The 19,543-nt window shown below is 41.1% G+C and overlaps 1 long non-coding RNA gene across 1 annotated transcript in view; it reads right to left on the bottom strand.

The window, feature by feature from the left end:
- Nucleotides 1-247: 247 nt before the first annotated feature.
- Nucleotides 248-19,543, bottom strand: part of LOC139082968 (uncharacterized) — a 30,421-nt gene continuing 11,125 nt past the window's right edge. Inside the window, exons 2-3 of the long non-coding RNA XR_011539371.1 lie at nucleotides 4,677-4,976; nucleotides 248-3,246 (exon numbers count right to left, since the gene is read on the bottom strand). This is a non-coding gene — a long non-coding RNA (uncharacterized lncRNA). The remainder of the gene's footprint in view (nucleotides 3,247-4,676; nucleotides 4,977-19,543) is intronic.

Below are 19,543 nucleotides of genomic sequence, written 5' to 3'. Positions count from 1 at the left end.
TTAAAAAGATCAGTTAACATTTGGGGCCGGCCCGGTGGCGCAGCAGTTGAGTTTGCAGGTTGTGCTTCGGTGACCTGGAGTTCGCCGGTTCAGATCCTGGGTGCAGACACGGCACTGCTTAGCAAGCCATGCTGTGGTAGGCATCCCACATATAAAGTAGAGGAAGTTGGGCATGGATGTTAGCTCAGGGCCAGTCTTCCTCAGCAAAAAGAGGAGGATTGGTGGCGGATGTTGGCTCAGGGTAATCTTCCTTAAAAAAAATCACTTGACTTTATTATTTTTTGGGGAAGCAGTCTTAGGTTTACAAAAATCTTGAGCAAAAGTACAGAGAGTTCCCTTCTACCCCTTAAGCCCCCCACCAGTTTCCCTTATTTTTAACGTCTTGCATTAGTGTGGCACGTTTGTTACAACCAGTGAGCCCATATTGATACATGATTATTAACAAAAGTCCATAGTTTACATTACTGTTCACTGTCTTTGATATATAATCTATGGAGTTTGACAGACGTATAATGATCTGTATCCACTATTATCGTGTCATACAGAACGATAGCTTCACTGCCATATTGTGTTTTCATTTGATATTTTAAAAGCAATGTACTGAAAACGTGTCAGGTTGAAACAGCTTTCACTTTGTGCCCGTTATTCTCCAATCGCTCCTCCAGATCATTCACTTCTCCATCCTGCTCGATGGCCCTGATGGTGACCTCTACAGAATGCATCAGCTGAGATGCCCTTCTGGATTTGGGTGGAGTTTGGTCAGGAGACGTTGTCAGCAGATAACCAGAGGAGGGGGAGAGAGAGGTCAGGCTGTTAACTCCCTGCTTCCTCCTCGTCAAGTTCTGCTTTGGCATGGCTGTGTTCCTCTACCCAAGGCTACAACTGGGGCCCCTCTTCCGTGGGTAGAGCTCTCACCTGGTCCTAGAAAAAGCTCAGTCCTGTGCCCTCAGGGCTGTGGGTAGTAACTCCTTCCTGTTTTAATTAGTCCTTGGGTGTTTTGCCATCCCTTGTTGGTTTCTTTTTGGTGGAGGCACCTGTGTAAATAGACCCTTTATTAAATTCTCTTCACTTACCCCTTGACTGTGCGTCTATCTCCTGCAAGAAGTATACACATCTATCCCGCTGATTCTTACAGTGTTCTTGGAATTCTAGCCTGTGTTCTGCTTCTCATTTTACACAGTGTTTAAGAAACTGAGGCCTTGGAGACCCACCGCACTGCCCAAGGTCACGGACGATGTTGCACGAGGCTGACATTCAGGGCTCCTGACTTTGTGCAGCCATCTCCCTGAGCGCTGGGGGATTTAGAAAAATGCTTTACCATTGTGTGGTGTGTTCATCATTATCAAAAAAGAAAAGTCAATAAGAGAACAAAACTATTTTGGAAATACTGAGTATGTAAGTGAACTGAATCATTTAGAAAGTGATGTGGATATAGTTTGGGACTTTGCATGGTAAATGACATTTTTCTGAGAAATTTGGATGCAATGATAAGTAGTAGAAAATTTATGAGCACATATTTACATATGCATGAACGAACAAATTTTACCATAAAACAACTTGACTTTAAGGGCTCATTCCTGTTTAAGGGCTGGGATGGGCTATGATACGTCTATATTTAACATTTAGAAGATATCCACATAGTTTGCATTGAAAAAAAGATTTAATTTCCATGAATGTTTTGCTGACTGCAGAAAAATCTCATATAATTTAGGATTAGCAGGTGTTATTTTGAAAGAATTTAGCAGATTAATAAAATAATGACCAAATAATTGAGCCTCTGGATTTCAACAAAGCACCTGACAATGCCCCTAATTGTACTCTACAGCCAACGTGGAAAAATATGCCTTGAGTGAGACCAAACGGTGGTTCGGAGTGATGTGGCAGTGGTGTATGAGGGATGGACTCAGGAGATGGATTGTCGTTCGGAAAAATAGTTAGCTAAAACCCTTGCTGCAGTGGTTTTCAACCCAGGATGTACGGAGAATCATCTGGGGAGCTTTAAGAAATACTGATACGTGGATCCTACGCTGACTTAATTGATCCAGGATGTGGCCCAGGCAGTGAGGTCTTTAAAAAATCCCTGGGGATTCTAATGTGCAACCAAAACTGAACGGGCTAAGAAATCAAAGATAGATTCCTGGTATTGGTGACGTCTACATTGTGTCCTGAAGAAAAGTGTGTGTGTGCATGCACACCCACAGTGCATTCTAGACACGAGCAATAGGATAAGGAAAGACTTGGAGACTAGACATGATGGTGCACGCAGGCCCTTCAAGCTGAATTTTGTTTTTTGAGAGTGAGTATGTGGTAGTGAGTGGCGATAATGAGACTTTAGACCTGGGTCTCATTGCTGGGTGCTTGCATCTCACACTGAGGCCAATAGGGAGTTGCTGGACTTTTTTCTGACATGCATTTCAAAGGGATGCTGTGCTGTGGTGTGGAGAATGGTTTGGAGGTGGACCTGATGTCATGCAAGGAGACCAGTTGTTAAAATATTTCAGTTCAGATGTTTTGGTGGCTTGGACCAAGATGGTGGTTGTAGAGATGGAGAGAAGCGAGTAGATTCACAAGCTATTTAGAAGCATTTGGTGACTGAATGCTTACGAAGGTGAAAGAATGGAAGGAGTCAAGAATGGCAAGCATTCTTCCCGGAATATCAAACTTCTCTTGCCATTATTTAGCATCTGTGAGGAAAATCTGGGAGATTCTTCATCTCAAAGTAGCTTTAGCCAAATATTGGAGAATGCTGGCTTTTGCAGTTGAATTGTTCTCTTGGCTGTTAAACTCTGTTTGTTGCTTAGAAACACAGAGTTTTGAGCTACCATTGTCACCTCCGATCCCTCTACGTCATCTTGAAATGAAAGGAGAATTGTCACGTACAAGAAAGTTTCATTACAGGTGCATAAATGACTACGCATTTAAAACCTAACTCAATTAATCATATGAGTAAAAAGATGCTCTTTGTCAAATTTTAAAATATAACTGTGTGTTTCATTTTGCTTTCAAAATGTCAGTTTCAGCTCTCTTTAAGGAACACAGTGGTGAGAAAACACACCACTTCAAAACTCCACTAAGAACTACTTTGTAGAAATGGCAAGTTGAAGAGCAGAGTGGTTGACAAGGTTCTGGAAATCCTAAAGGAACAATTTCCAAATATATCATGAGAGTGAGAAACGAATCAGAGATGCATGCAGTCATAGTTTTCAACTGCAATTCAGCTCCAGCAGCAGATTTTTTGTAAGCATTCTGAAAGAAAAAACAACATATTTATGATTAGAAAACGAAAACATTTTCTGGCTCAGTGTGTAGTAAAGGTGGTGTGGATACCCCCGCCTCAATGAATCATTGGTTCAACTGGAATGCATCGTTCCTTGCAACAGCTATTTACATCAATAAGGCTAATTAATTTGTACATAAATGAGTAATCTATATAAAATGTAGGTTATAGCTTAATGGAGATAATAGTCTCCATATTCTCTCTATTTTCATATATCCTTTTACATTTGATTTCAGGTCAACTAGATGAGAGTGGCTTCTGCCATTGTCGGGGACGCATCTGAAACCAATTTTCCCAATGTTGTGCTCTTCCAGGAACATTATTTATCACTTCTGATGCCAAAAAGATGACCAGTTAATGGTTTCCTGTAAACATATCACGGTAGGTAAGAGCAAAATTATTGACTCCCAGGTGGGTGTGTCTGGTGCTGCTCTCACAGTCTCAGGGTACTGATACCAATTTTTGGAACGCTGTATGACTGTAGCTCCAGTGTGTGTGTGTGTGTGTTTGTGTGTGTGTGTGTGTGAGTGATGTGAAATTTGCTGAAAACCTTCCTCCATCAAAACTCCAAAGAGGATTCTTAGATGGTAAAAATATATCAAACAACTAGAGCCATTGTAATGTGGAGAACACTCAAGGGTTCCCCCTATTGCAATCCACTATGTTCCTTGAAACCGGATCCTAAGGCAAATTGTTAAAAATGAACTAAAGAGTTGCTTCTGCACGCCACTATTGATCAATGGTCACTGCTTCGGGTGGAAAATTTCAGATGAATACAATTTGGGAGAAATGGACACGTCATGGAGTTATATTACACAAACAGTGTATTTATTGTTCCTTTTGCGTCTGACAATGTTACCTTTCTATTTTTTTTTTTGTTTCTGCCCTCAAGAAAGCATCATGTAAGTTAATTACGAAGGCTTCAATTATGTAAAGTTAAAATTTTGATTTGACTAGTTTGAGCTATGTCTTTGCATTGTGACCTGAGACACTGCAGATCTGAACCCTGGATTAAGTGTTGAGGGAACAGAGTGACGTAATACAAAGTGGCCAACGTACACAGCACCGGCTTATTGATAGAATAGCTTGGTTGACCAAATCACACGTCGCATCTGTGTGGTATCAGAAAGGCTCAGAATGAAGTTCTTACAGTGAAAGGAGCACCAGACCCTCTGCAAAAACTGTAGAAAGTGTAATGTGTGCTTGAGTGGTCAACATTATACCTCCCCAGCCTGCTGGGTGTCCATAAATACAATGAAGCACATTCATGGTGAAGAAGAAAGGAGCTTCTGGACCAAAACGAGACAAGCAGGCACTGAAGGTATCGTACTGACATCAAACGGATAGTGCTGCGGGCATTCCTGAATTGCATTGATGATGAAATAGTCGACACAAATACCTTGCGTGTGGTGACTCAGGAGTTCTCCCTGCTATGGAGATGGGAGAAGCCATATTTTGGTGTGTGAACAGCATGGGCGCTTCCATCATCAACAGTAAATTGTTCTTGAGCCTCTGTTGCTTCCTGGATGCCTTGCTGGGTCCTGGAATTGGACGGATCTGCTTGCCTCACTCTGTCCAGATCCGTCTGAACTTCATCTCCTGCAGAGTGTCTTGGAAATATCAGGTAGTTTTTTTTAAGAAAATCTATGGAATTTCACATTCTTCCTTTCTCTTCCCTTCTAAAGTATATATTTTCTCTCTTTAAAAATAAAACACATAAACAAATAACTAAATAAGCGGGAAAGAGGATTGTTTTGTAATTTTCTCTCACAGAATAGACCTAAGGCTTAAGCATTCTCTCCCTTAGTTTCTGCTAAGTGGGACCTTTGACATTTTATTCGATGCTCTAAAAGGCCATCTGACTTTTGGACAGAAAGTTTGAGGGGTGCATATGAAACATTGAAAAACTATGGGTTTTAGAGTCAGATATTTAGATCAGAGTTTTTATCTCAAGTTTGTCACTTGTTAGCTGTGTGACCATGGGCAAGTTACTAAACCACTTGGAGATTTACTTTTTTCTTCTATAAAATAATGACATTTCAGAGATTAAAATGGCCTCTAAACGCTCATTATTATAGCCATTCTAGATTACTATTATTATGATAAATATACTGCTTTGCCAAGGTGAAAATATGACTAGGAAAAAAACAAAATAAGCAAAATTTGTGCAAGTAAATATTATAGTCCTTAATGGTCACGTTTAACATTCCTAACATGCTCTCCTACATTATAAAGACAAAAGAGCTGTTGATATTTAGGTGCAGTTTCATCCTTTTTTCTTCCTGTCTTTTCCAGCCTTGGAAAGAAATATGCCATTAACTCAGACAGGCAAAATGAGTGAAGTCAGAGTCCTTGAAAATATGTAAATGAGATTGCATGAAATAACCGAAAGTTGGTTACACAGAGTCTTTTACGATGATCAATTTGTCTTCTCTGTATCAACTAGAAGCCCCCAAGCCAGAAGCTTTCTTAGCAAATAAAAAAAACTATTAGAACATAGTTTTATTCATAGGCAGTCTGAAAAGGATATTTGTTTGGTAGGTGCTATGAATTTTGGGTGTTATGCTCACTAAATTGATGTTTTACCATAAATATACTGAATTACTTCTGCTGAAAGTTAGTGAAACTTTCATGAAAATGGTTTTGCGTTATAAAAAAAGGTCAATGATCCTTTCAGTCACATGATATTGTTTATATGCAATAAATCTATTTTGAAAATAGAGCTTCCATGTGAAAAATTCTAAATAACTATTCAAAATAAATCAATAGATCTATTAGCAGACAAGTAATTTGTTTTTGATTCCAAGCATTTTTCCTCTTTAAACACTTGAGATTGCTCACTTCATAATGTTGATATTATGATTGAATAACATATCAGTAAGGGTGATGAGAAGATGTTTCTGTCATTATTTGTTGCAATTTTTTTGAATGCTAAAAGGGACTATTTTGCATGCATTACAACATGTATTACTCAGTTTCAAATGTGACAGATATCACACATGGATTTAAAAAATCAGATTTATTGAATCATAATATTTAGACCTAGAAAGAAACTTACAGATCACTTAATCAAATTCTTTTACTTTATTAATGAGAAACTTAGGCATAAAAGATTGACTTTCTCAAAGACCAATGGCTGATTTCCTTTATTTTAAATCTGAGTGAGGAGTAGTTTTCTGGTTCTTAATATAGTCATGAGCTCCAAAAATATGCCCATTTATGTCATCTGTGCAACTTCAAACCCTCTCCCTAGTCATGAATCTATTTTTAAGAATCTATTTATGGTTATTATTTCTCTATTTGTGACAACCATGATGATGATGACAGTAAAAATAATGAGAAGCCGGTAAAGACTGACAATATAAGGATCAGGTTTTCTGCTTTCAATAGATTAGGATCTCATAATCACCCAAAAGATTCAATGACACAATCTTCACACGTGTCAATTAGACCCACAGTTCTCTCCATGTCTTCCTACCCCTGCCACCAGCTCTGTTACTACTCAAAGCATAGTTTGCTCTGGCATGACCTGAGAGCTCCTTGGAAGGCAGAAACTGCAGCCCGTTTCAGTCCTGCTTACTCCAAAGCTGCATTTTAACAAGATCTCCAGGTCCCCAGCATGCACATGAGAGTTGCTCTAGAGCATCTTTGATGAACCTCATGCACCCTCTGATGAGAAGTTGGACTGGTCCATGAGGCATCTCTGAGGATACCTTGAAGGCTGCCAATTTCTTTAAGCTTTTTGTGTTGGAGGCAGGCACAGACCGACACAATCCAGACTCTCTCTATGGCACTTTATAACGTTTGCAGTGGTCCCAAAGTGAGGAATGTTACACCCTCACATCAGAATTTGGTGGCAGCTGTATGGATCACCATTTCATGGCTGTGTGGTGTCCTCTGCACTTAGAAAGGAGACCATACACTTAATAGAAGTGGCTTTGTACTGTGTAGCTGTTAAAACTGTCAGCAAATGCCACCAGCTAAATTATAAGGGTGAATAAAAGGGTACCCTTTATAAATAGTCACAAAAGGCCTCTGCAGCTGAGAGTAGTGTGGGTGTAATTGGAGAAAGGTTTGCTGTAGGCATGAAATTATAGTTGTGCTACCGGAACATAGCCAAGAGCCCAGCCATTTCCAGTATTTGCATCGCCACCTTCCAGTACACGCCATCAGAACTGCGTCAGAGGGATGGGCGAAGCCTCATGAATCATCAGGTCTCCAACTAAAATGCTTCATCTGGCTATCCCTTTTGAAATGAGCCCTGTTGGAGCCAGACCCTTGCCTGTGGGCTGCCCTGGAGTCCTGGAGATAACAGGCGTTCTGCCAAACAAACCAACCGCTGCACAAAGAGTGTGTTCTGAGTCCGTCCTGGACTTTGATCCTGCGTGTCCTCGCATGTGAGGACAGGTCCTAAGGAATCTCTCCCTCTTCTCCTGGGTGCTGACTTGACTTCCCAGCCAAGAGTGTCTAGGTCCAAGCCAGCCTAAGCGTCGTCAGTCTTAAGTTCCTTTTGACTCGGGATGAGCTGAGAAATGCGTCTTCATATTGTTGCTCTTATCTGGTAACAAGTTGCTTGTCACTAAGATCTGCCGTGGCTTGGAGACAGCTCACTGAGGAGCAGTTCCCTCTTGCTCAGGCTTGCTTTCCCACTAAACAAATCTTCCCATTTCCTGTCTGAATTGGGCCAGGAGTTGTTTTTTTTTAAGATTGGCACCTGAGCTAAAATCTGTTGCCAATCTTTTCTTTTTTTTCTTCCTCTCCCCAAATCCCCCCAGTACATAGTTGTGTATTCTAGTTGTAGGTCCTTCTAGTTGTGGCACGTGGGACCCAGCTCAACATGGGTTAAATGAGCGGTGCCATGTCCGCATCCAGGATCTGAGCTGGCAAAACCCTGGGCGGCCGAAGCAAGTGCATGAACTTAACCACTTGGCCACAGGGTCGGCCCCCAGACCAGAAGTTTTAAAAGCATATCTGTATGTGTGCCAAATTTTTCTGTGCCTTCTATAGTAATAATAACAGCTACATTTATAGAGCACTGATAACGTACAGGCATCGTTTGTAGCATCTTATATATATGATCTAATTTAGTTCTTACTATAACCATGACTTAGGTACTGTTATTTGTTTTACACACAAGGAAACTGAGGCACCGAAATGTTAAGTGCCTTGATCAAAGCCATGAAGCTAAAAAGGAGGAGTCAAAACTTGATTGGAACCAGGCGGGAGAGATGCTGGTTTGTGTTGTAACAGGAGATTAGTGGATAGTGATGTGCACCTGGCTTCCGTGGAGGAACGAGGGAGCGAGGCAGCAGAAACCCTGAGAGCAGAGATCTCTTGTTAGGGCCGAGGGAGGAGAGCATCTCAAGGGCTCGCAGTGACCTAAAGCTGACAGGGTAGAGAGACAAGGAGAGCCAGCCGGCATTCCTCCTGTCTTCTCTGACTGACAGGCAAGGGGAGCAGAGAAACAGGGGGACACGCTGGCAAAATAAAGAGCAAGTCACCAATTCCTCATCCGGGGAAGCAGGTGTCAACCCCTAGGCAGGCTCGTGCAGCCACGCACTCAGGGTCTCCAGCAGACACAGGTGGGCGTTTTACCCTGGGTCAGCTGGCTGTGAGAGGAAGGAACCGGCCGACCTTGGGGCAGCCGTCCAGACTGCCAGAAGCTAAACGGAAAGACGTGGGCCGCTGGAAGTAGATCTGAGAAACACTGTCTAAGCCGTCTGTGCCCAGATCCAGGAGGAGGCACTTGTGGGCAGAAAAGGGTGCGGCCGGTTCAGCTGTTACGTCCTGGGGGCTGGTCACACTCTCTCTCTACGTTGTGCAAAATATCCCCAACTGTGTTCAGTAGATTGTATAATCCCCAGTACTGAGCAGACAGAATTTCTTAAATCCAGCAAAGTACGGAGTTCTTCATTCAAAGTAATTTGTTACACTTTTTAAGACGGGAGACATTACTGCAATTAGAGATGCTCCCATAAGAGAAAATGTTTTTAATTAATACTGAAATAGTGAGGACGCCACCAGCATTGAGAACATTTAATCTAAAGTAAATGTTACCGCCTGCTACTTTTCTCCTTAGATCATTAGCATAGGATTAAAATTTTTAAATGGAATTTCAAACCCATGGCAAGCAGCTGTGTTTTCTATCACAAAAGACAATGCATTCATACATATGTATTATGCACTTAATTGAAATTGTTAAATTTTCATTAAAAAAAGTTCTGGTGATGTCCTGCATTTTTAGAATGATTTGGATCTCTGGACTGCCCCCAGTTTGCATATTTTAAGTAGAAAAGGAGGGCTTGGGTGGGACAAGCATCCCAAAGCTCATACAATTGGAAGGGCACGACCTGAAATTAGCTGTACGACTGGCCTAGGATTCCACTATTAGATACTCATTCCTTCCACTTAACAACGGGATATTTTCCCCTCTGAATATTTTTTTATTATAAAATATGTATTATAGAAATTTCAGTAAAATAGAAAGAATAAAAATCATCTATAATCCTGTTCCTCTGTGATACACATTAACTCTATTGTATATTTTCTTTCCACAATTTTATTATATAGAATCTATATATTTTATAGAATTTGAATCACGTCATATTTAAAAATGTGTATTTTAAGTGGCGACTCTTTTCCCATGCCTCGTCTGCGAAATATGGTTTTCAATCATCACAGCTGTAGAGTATTTTGAGCCTTCACCTTTCATAACGTGTGTAATTTAAATTATAGAGTAACTAGAAATGTGGCACAACTGTAGGGGAAAGAGAAAGGAAAGCGGTGAGAAGTAGTACAAGGTGAATTCTTAGAGATTAAAGGATGACATAAATTGATAATGCATAGAAATAATCTAAAAAATAAAAAGAAATCACAATATAAGCAGCTAAAAGCCAGAAAAATTTAAACGTCTGCTTCTAAAAACAGGAACATTTTTTTTTTGGTTTTACAAAAGAGGAATTCAAATAGCAGACTGATGATTTTCATTCTAAGTTCTTCTAAAATACTTGATTTTTAACCATCTGCATATATGCCTTGGTTAAAAATAATGGTGTAAATTAACTCTGGTAAAAAGTTAGACGTTAAGATCACCCTCAGATCTCATACCTGAAGGTGTGTGTGTGCCTCTGCGTGTGCGAGCGTGTGTTCGTGTGGGGAGGCGAGGTGGGGAATGTCCATCAGGAGAGGCAGTAGCGTGGGGTGTGGTCCCTCTGGGACAGCATGAGGCCCAGGGAGGCTGAGAGCAAAGAGATGAATGAGAGGGGAGAAGTGGAGGAGGCTTATTCTCTTTTTCTCCTCCCTCTGCTTTAGATTAGTCTTGCCAGGAAGACTTCCTCAAGCAGGATGCAGGACGTGAAGAGCATCAGACCTGGAAAAAGGACATTTCCTCCAAATGCTATCATTCTGTTGAAACAGAAGGGAGCGGGGTTCTGAGCCATGCGTCTATTTGCCACTGACACCCAAAATCCTCTTGTTACAAGCTGCATAGACTACCCACTCCGTTTTGCTGCAGTGTGATTTGTTAAAATAAATATATAGCTAAAATCACATTTCCAGGCTGAACTATTTGGAAACAAAAAAGAAAACGTCCAGTTTTCCTGTAGTAAATTGTGAGTTAATATAAAAAACCATCTTAAATCTGGTGGAAAATGGTAGGTATCGTGCCTTCCATTGTCTTCATCTCTCCTCTCCTCCTTTGTGTTTTCGATCTGAATGGAGTTGTGCTCGTGTTTAGTTTTATTGATGGGTTGGGAAGCTTAGGTGAGAGGCCAGAAAATTTGAGGAAGGTAGCTGATTACTTTATTCATTTTATTTATTAATATTTTGAGGTGTTGACAATGTTTCCAGGAACCACGTCAGCTGCTGGTGTCTGGTGGTTGATGAAACACAGCCCCTGCCCTCACGAAACCAGCCACTGGGAGGAACCACCATCGGAAGCAATTTGGTTGTGGTCATGGGAGAAGAACCTGTGAACAGCTCAGCCCAGCTGAAACTTCTCTTCCCGTTTATGTCATAAAATGTTAGAATACAACTATTTCTTATGGACAGAGTAAAGGAAGAAGATGTAAAAAAGAAAAAAAAGGTTGAAATCACTTGTCATTATTAGGAATTCATTGGAACCCCATAAATCCAGTCCTGGGTCACTAGTTGAATTTGCTTTAAAGCCTCCTGTTTCGGTTGAGTTTTTCCAATAGAGATTTCTCTTGTCTTTCTTTCCCTTCTCCAGGCGAACAGTATTTCCTCCTTGTCTTTGTTTTCTCTACTTCTCTGACTCTCTCTCCTAGTAGTTTCTATGCTTTTTCTTCCTCTTTGGACAAGCCCAGCTCCCCTGCCCCGCCCCACTCCATGCCACAGCCTTACCATAACCACCAGCCATTCACTTAAAAGGGGAGGAGAGAGAGTAGAGAGAACCAGAGGGATGGCGGCGTGAGAGGGACGCAGCCCAACGTTGCTGGCTTTGAAGATGGAGAAAGAGTCAAGCGCCAAGGCACGTGGGCCTCTAGAAGCTGGAAAAGGTAAGGAAATGGATTCCGTCCTGGAACTTCAAGAAAGGAACCTAGTCCTGCAGACACACTGACTCCAGCCCAGTGAGATTTGTGTCGGACTTCTGCCCTCAGAGCCGATAATAAATTAGCATTGATTAAGCCACCACGTTTGTGGTAATTTGATCCAGCAGAGGTAGAAATTAATATGTGCCCGCTCACTTTGAAAAGTGGAGAAACGGAGCAGCTAGGGGTTATTCCTTGTCAATGATGGGCAGACCCAGTAGATCAGAAGTGGTTTTAAAGTTCACCGAGCACAGGTGTTTGTAACTTAGGGCCACAGTACCTTCTAAGAGGGAACAGGTATTGAAAAGGAGCCCAACAGGTTTACCTAGAGATGTGGGCATTGAAGAAAAAGCCATTCCTGGAAACCTATATATATGGTGTGTGTGTGTGTGTGTACCATAGGGGAGGAAAAATCATTTCTCCTCTCCTTTATGAGTTTTTCACTGACACCCCCGTAATTAAAGATTAGCAAGAGAAAAACAAACAGAAGTTTATCAACATGCAGACCTCATGTACACTTGGATAATTTGTTGTTACGTGCTGTCAAGTCAACCCCGAGTCCTGGCGATCCTGAATGAGCGATGTCCACAATGTCCTGTCCTCAGCAGCCGTCCTCGGCTCCTGTGGACTCAGGCTTATGGCTTCCTTGATGGAGTCTTTCCATCTCCTATTTGGTCTTCCTCTTTATCAGCTGCCTTCTTCTTTTCCCAGCATCATCGTCTTTTCCCAAGAATCCTGAATCCTGCCTTCCCATGATGTGCCCAAAGTAGGACAGCCTCCGTTCTAGCATTTTTCCCTCCAACGATGGTTCAGGGTTATTTGCTCCAGGGCCCGCTCGTTTGTCTTTCTGGCATCCCGGCATATCCCTTGAGCTCTTCTTGAATGGAATCCATATTTCAAATGCATCCATTTTTCCCTGTCAGCCTTCAGTGTCCAGCTTTCATACCTGCACACAGTAACTCCCGTGATACCCAGGGAAAAATGAGTAACTCCCAGAGGTGGCTTATAACTCAGGCTTCTTAATACCATCGCAAGAGGGGAAGGTGGGGGGAGATGTTGGCCTCTTAGGGGAGAGTAAATGAATTTTAGCAAAGATGAGTGGGCCCTTGGAAGAACAGATGGGAAGTATGGGAGTTTGTGACGAAGACCGTCTGGGTGTGGTGTTGACTTTCAGTCTCCTCTCCCATGCTAAGAATTAATCTTCCCTGGTGATGAACCTCCCAGGGAGGGGATCTGTGAGAATTGAGCTCCTTTTCGAGGATCTGTCTTTAGGCAGATGAGAGGAGTTCAGAGAAAGCCTCTCCCTGTATTGGCTCAAAATAATCGATATGCCGAAGTGGCCTATTTTGCGACGGCATATCTTCAGTGCACACACACGTGTGTAATGCAACTGTATGCTGTTGTGCTGTGATAAATAAAATAAAAATACCATCAACAGCATTACGAATCCTTTTTTCTCTTCATGTATTTTATTAATCAACCAGTTCTAATATTTCCATTGCTATCCTGTTGGAGTATCTGAGTTTTTTTTATGCTGTGTAAATGTATTCAGCATTCAAAAGTATAGAGATTTTGAATTCCTTTCTTTTCAAGAAGGCGCAGCTGAGAACTAGAAGCGTGTAAACAAATTTACCTAAATGGGGGCAGTTCACAGAGGCAGAGACAGGACAGGAACTTGGAGTCCTGGCGCCTGAGACCTTCTTTCTCTGTAATGCTGCATGGCATTCAGTACTTGGAGGTTTCAGAGAGGACGCCTGCTCTGTCCTCTTCCAGCTCTGCTCCCTGCATTCCTGACAATAAAGTAATGGCTTCAAGGTGGAGAAGGCACTCAGTGACTTTTCTGTTTTATTTATTTATTTTTATTTTTTGAGGAAGATTAGCCCTGAGCTAACATCTGCTGCCAATCCTCCTCTTTTTTTGCTGAGGAAGATTGGCCCTGAGCTAAGATCTGTGCCCATCTTCCTCTATATGTGGGATGCCTGCCACAGCATGGCTCGATAATGTGGCCGCAGTGGAGGAAGCAGGGAGAGGAGGTGAGAGGCATGTGGGTGGGGAGCCCTGTTGTGTAGTCCTCGTAGGTTACTGTAAGGACTCCGGCTTTTACTCAGAGTGAGATGACATGCTGTCACAGAGTTTACTAACCTACAGTTTACAACATAACTCCTGAAGACGTGAGCTGTCCAGTAACAGCAGCCTCTAGCCATGTGTGGTGATTTAAATGGAAATTAATTAAAAATATAATGTACATTTAATTCTTTAGTAATCACCTTTCAAGTGCTGAACAGCCACAACTGGCTGTTGACCATCATACTGCGCAGCATAGACACAGAACATTTCCACTATTGCAGAGAGTTCTTGGATAATGTTATTCCAGATCAATCGTATCATTTATTCATTAATTCTAAAAAAATGTTCACCCCAAAAGAATTGGATAAGCGTTTTGTTAGGGTTTAAGAGACAAAACTATGGAGAAGGAAGAAATGATGCATAAATATAGACACGGAATTATTACAAAAGCTTGTTCAGGTATAGATTTCAAAGCCAAGAGTGGTGAGTTGTCCTGGGAAAAAGGAGTTTCCCTGAAAATGAGTTTGGAAAATGAATAATAAGTCACAATGGGTCAGGTGTCTCAGGTAAATGGATTAGGTGAGCAAACAGTGGTAGTTAATAACCACCATGATAAACCTATCTATGATACCTCATTTAACTTTTGCGACATTGGTATTCCATGTTACAGATAAAGGAAACAGAAACTCAGAAGTTAAACAAGTTGCCAAGATCACATAACAACTTATATATGAAAAATTAAGTAAGAATAACTATGGACAGAAAAAACAAATCACTCTTAAAAAAGTGTACTAGTTGAAAAGATGGTTATAGAAGCAGGATTTGAACTCATGGTGTCTAGTTTTAAAGTTTGTGCTTTTATTTAATATTCTATATTAATTTTCCAAAAAAAGGTGTTATACAATGCTAAAGAGAGGAAAAAAATGGGCAAGCATATATAATCAATGTGAACATATTTGCACTCGGTTATAGAAAAGCAGCTGACATAACTGCCAAGAGATATATACAAATCAATAATTAAGACTGAAGCTGTCAACATATGCTCCTCTGAAAGTGACAAAATAGACAAAAATGTAAGTGGAGATGCTGGGAATCTGTCCAATTAAAAGCTTGAGTTATTAGAAAATTATCCAGTTTAACTTATTTATAATACCTAAGCCACCACTTACGAAAGTTTGAGAGACAAGCTAAAGTAGTACTCAGAGGGAACTTCTTGGTTTTAAATACGTTTTTACTATTAATAAGAAACCAAGAAGTCAATATAAGAAGCTGGAAAAAGTTCAATAGAATATAGAAGTAAGAAAGAAGGAAATGATATAAAAAATAACAATAAAAATTATATAATAAAAATAAAGAGATGAAGAAAATATAGAGAAGCAGCCAGAAATAGAGAAGTGAGACAAAACCCAAAACTAGTCTCTGAAAACGTCTCCGAGACAACCTTGGGGAAGCTGTGGGACAGGAAAGCTGGGTCTCTGGGCTGCATGGTCTTCAGTGGGTCCCCTGCTCTTTCTAGTTCTGCGTTTCCCACTTCTCACCTTTCTTCCTCACCTGCGTTTCTAAACTATGAGAAATCCCCAGTAATTTGTCACTTCTGAAAAATGTTCATAGAAATACAGTTGAGTCCACAGTATTTATTTATTTGGCCCATATATTAAACCTATTTTCCACCTTCCATTTCTCACCGCCCCCCCGCTTTTTTTTGGTGAGTAAGATTGTCCCTGAGCTAACATCTGTGACCATCTTCCTCTATTTTGTATATGACACACCACCACAGCATGGCTTGATGATCTGTGTGTGGGTCCCCACCCAGGATCTGAACCCATGAACCCCGACACCAAAGTGGAGCACGCAAACCTAACTGCTACACCACTGGGCTGGCCCCTTATCTCTCGAATTTTTAACAAGCTGCCTGCATCTGTGTTTTAATTTTCTGTTTTTTATGGAGGGCAACTTGCTTGTTACCATGAGACCCTATATTTCTTGTATCTTCACCTCTATAGAAATAATATCTAGAGCACTGCGTATAAAACACATTTTTCTTGTCAACATTGTGAACAGAGTCAGATTATAAATCATGATTTTGACAAGAGGGAAAAAAACTCTCAAGCTCCATCACCTTCATTAATGGACACGCACTCGGGCGAGTCAGGCTTGACTAGTTTTATGGCATAGCTTTCCGTTAGATGTGATTTGCAGGCAGGTTCCAACCCTTTTTTGTGAAACTGGTTTTGCATATGACAGCGTCTCCTGACTTGGATCATTCCCAATAGTCTCACAACTGGGATTATTTCATGAAGATGGAAATCATACCCTTATATAATAAGTAATTATTCTCATCTCTTGAGACTAGAAGAAAAAAAACAAACCCCCCAAACTGGAGGTAAATTTAGGCTGAAATATTAATTATGTGTATGTTTTCAGTAGTGACAACAGTTTTCAACCATTTCCCCTATTAATGTGAATAAAGAACTGGACTTCTCTTCAGCTAATTGGGTCCACGGCGCAGCCCCAGCCTGTGGTTTCGCCGATTCACTCTGCTGCTCGAGTGTTTCCAGAACACAATAGTCTATTCTCCCTCGGACGTGCTGTTATTTTCCAGGAGTGAGGGGGCTATTGGAAGGGCTTCTTTGTCATTAAAGAAGTTCTAGAAACTTCTGGAATACTGATGAGAAGGGATAAAACTGGGGAAATCAGCAGGAATCTGCTTCTTTCACAACCTTTGGGCTTCTCCTTGCTCATCTGTTTCTGACGCCAGCAACTCCTCACAGAGAAATGTATTAATATTTCCCCCTATGCTGACCCCCAGCTCACCCTGGCAGCCTGGAGGCCCAGCCGCCCCGAGAACTGAGGAGCTAGGACATAAAGGAAGAGCGTCTACAGCCTGGGCCCCAACACCTTGCTAGGTGTTGGAATGAAGTCAAGATTCTAGGGCTCAGTGAGGCTGTGGACTCGCTTTCGCTCTTGTTCCCTCTGGGTCTCTGTGCTTGGCTGAAACAGAGTTGGAACTGGAAGTCTCTGGCCGGGTCCTGCATCTCTCCTTCCCCGACATGGATCAAACTCACGTCTCTCTCATTTTCGCATTCATTTACTACTTCAACCAACACATACTGAGCACTTCCTGTTTTCTAGGCAATCTTTTATGCCCCTGGAGACAGTGATAGATTCAACAAATTTCCTGCTCATTTAGATCTTAGTGGGGGAGAAAGAAATAAAACAGATGTAACCTAAGTTCTGGTGGAGATAAGTGCTATGGAGAAAAATAAGGGTAAAGGTTAGAGAGTGATTGGGGGAGCAGGGATATGGATGGAAGTTATTCTAAATGACATGGTCAGGGAAGGCCTGTCCCAGGGATGGAATCACAACTCCATCTGGCAAAAGAGCTTTCCAGGCTGAGGGACCAGCACGACCAAGGCTCTAAGACAGAAATAAATGCTCACGGAAAAGAGAGAAGGCCAGTGTGGCCACAGCAGACTGAATGAGATGCGGAATGGTGGAAGCAGTGAGGTCATACTATGGCGGATCCTGAAGGGCTGTGATGAAGAGTTCAGATTGTAACATAATTGCGATGGGAAGCTATTGAATGGTTTTGAGCCAAGATATGACATGATCTTACCAACGTTCTAAAGGATCTTCCTTCTTTATGGACGATAAGCTGTAGCAGGACAAGAGAACAGTTACCTAAAAGGCAATTGCCACAGTCAAGGAGAGAAGTATTGGTGTCTCAGTTAGAGTGTAATGAATGACCCGAATTGTAATTCACTTATGAAACAATAGCATCTTGGAATCCTGGATTCTGCTCCTTACTCGCTGTATTTAACTCCATGGGGCAATTTATGAAGATATTTGGACCTGAACTTTCTAGTTGCCCTTGCCAAGGTCAACTTTTCAGCCTCTGTAACTTCTGCCTACAAATGCCTTCCAATTTTTCATAGTGGTAGGCAGTCTACATTTAGACTTGGACTTTTTGATTAAACTTGCAGTCTCTTTGATCCCAAACTACACCTGATGAAGACTTTTCACCTGAAAGGGAGTCTCCTCTTGGTCCTGACTCACCCTACATTGCCACTGGCCCTGAGTTCCAGAGGTCTTAGTGGATTCCCCATGAACCTATACAAATCACAGTAAAAACCTGACCTGTGTAAATGCCTAAAATGGTGACCAAATGTAATAAGATAAAATTAAGTTGCTATATTTCTTTGATTCTGTTAAAAAAGAACCAAATGGAAATTCAAGAATTAAAAAATACAGTGGCTGAAATGAAGAAATCAGAGGAAGGGTTTAACAGCATATTTGACGCAAGTGAAGAGAAAATAAGTAAACTGGAAGATGACCAAAAGTCCTATCTCTGAGCTTAAATTTCTTTGTAAGGAAATACATTTTCTTTAAGAATTTTTTATAATTAGAAAAATATTCAAATTTGGATCCCCATACAAACAAAGTTAAGGAAATCTTTCTCAACTTTTAAGAAATCAGTTTCCTAACCCTTTGGAAATTATTTAGGTGAAGGAAATAATCTCATTCAATTTTCTTGCATACAGAGAATTTTGTCCACATCTACAATTTTAACATCATTATTTATAAATTAATGACATGAACTGTTGTCTCATAAATGTCTCTTAATCCTTCTAGTTTTATTCATCACCATTGTCGATACCATTTTTTTAGGTCCTAGCGTTTCTCACATGAATCACTGCTATGAAATCTTCTTTTCCTTCCTTTCAGTTTTGTTTCAATCCACACCAATTTTCCCCATAGCTACCAAAACGATCTTTCTAACTTGAAGGTCGGATTGTGATATCCCCCTGCTTCAAACACTTTATGGTATCCTGTTCAATTTCTCCATAATCTCCTTCATCTTACCCTTCACCCCCCCAGCCCTTTCTCACTGTTATTACCTTGATGAACCCTTGTGTCCTCTACTCCGGCCATGCTCTTCTAGTTAACTTACCTCTCCTCATCCAATCCCTGACTTGACTAAGGCATATGAATTTCTTGGTCAGATACAGTTGTTGAGTGGAAAGCTAACAGCCATGTGTGAAGGATCTGAACACATTCAGAAATTGTTGGCTGGATCAGAACCCCCAGCAGTGCTGTTCTAGTTCTAGGGAGCAAGTACAGAACACGAAAACTTGAGGCATGCGGCCTAAAAAGAGAGACAGATGCTGGAAAAAGAGAAATGCTTTGTGAAGTAACTACAATTTGAGCTCAAATCTCATCAAATCTCTATGTAGGACTTGAAGAAGCCCAAAGACCCAAATTGCATTCATTCTGGCTCACTAGAATAAACATTTTATAGTGTTAGCTTTAATATATGTTAATAACCACTTATGGCCTAGTGGTTGGGTTCCTGCACTCTACCACGGTGGCCCAGGGTTTCACTGGTTTGGATCCTGGGCGCAGATATGGCACCACTCGTCAGGCCATGCTGAGGTGGCCTCCCACATGCCACAACTAGAAGGACCCACAACTAAAAATATACAACTATGTACTGGGGAGATTTGGGGAGAAAAAGTAGAAAAAAAAAAAGACTGCAACAGTTGTTAAGTCAGGTGCCAATCTTTAAAAAAAAATTGTTAATAAGACAAAAAATTATTAATTTTGACTTAAAGTATTTCCTGCTTAATTCCTGATATTCAAAAACTCTTTT

Source organism: Equus przewalskii, chromosome 4 (assembly GCF_037783145.1).
Source record: "Equus przewalskii isolate Varuska chromosome 4, EquPr2, whole genome shotgun sequence".
Classification (NCBI taxonomy): Eukaryota; Metazoa; Chordata; class Mammalia; order Perissodactyla; family Equidae; genus Equus; species Equus przewalskii.
This window is presented reverse-complemented; position numbering and strand designations above follow the sequence as displayed.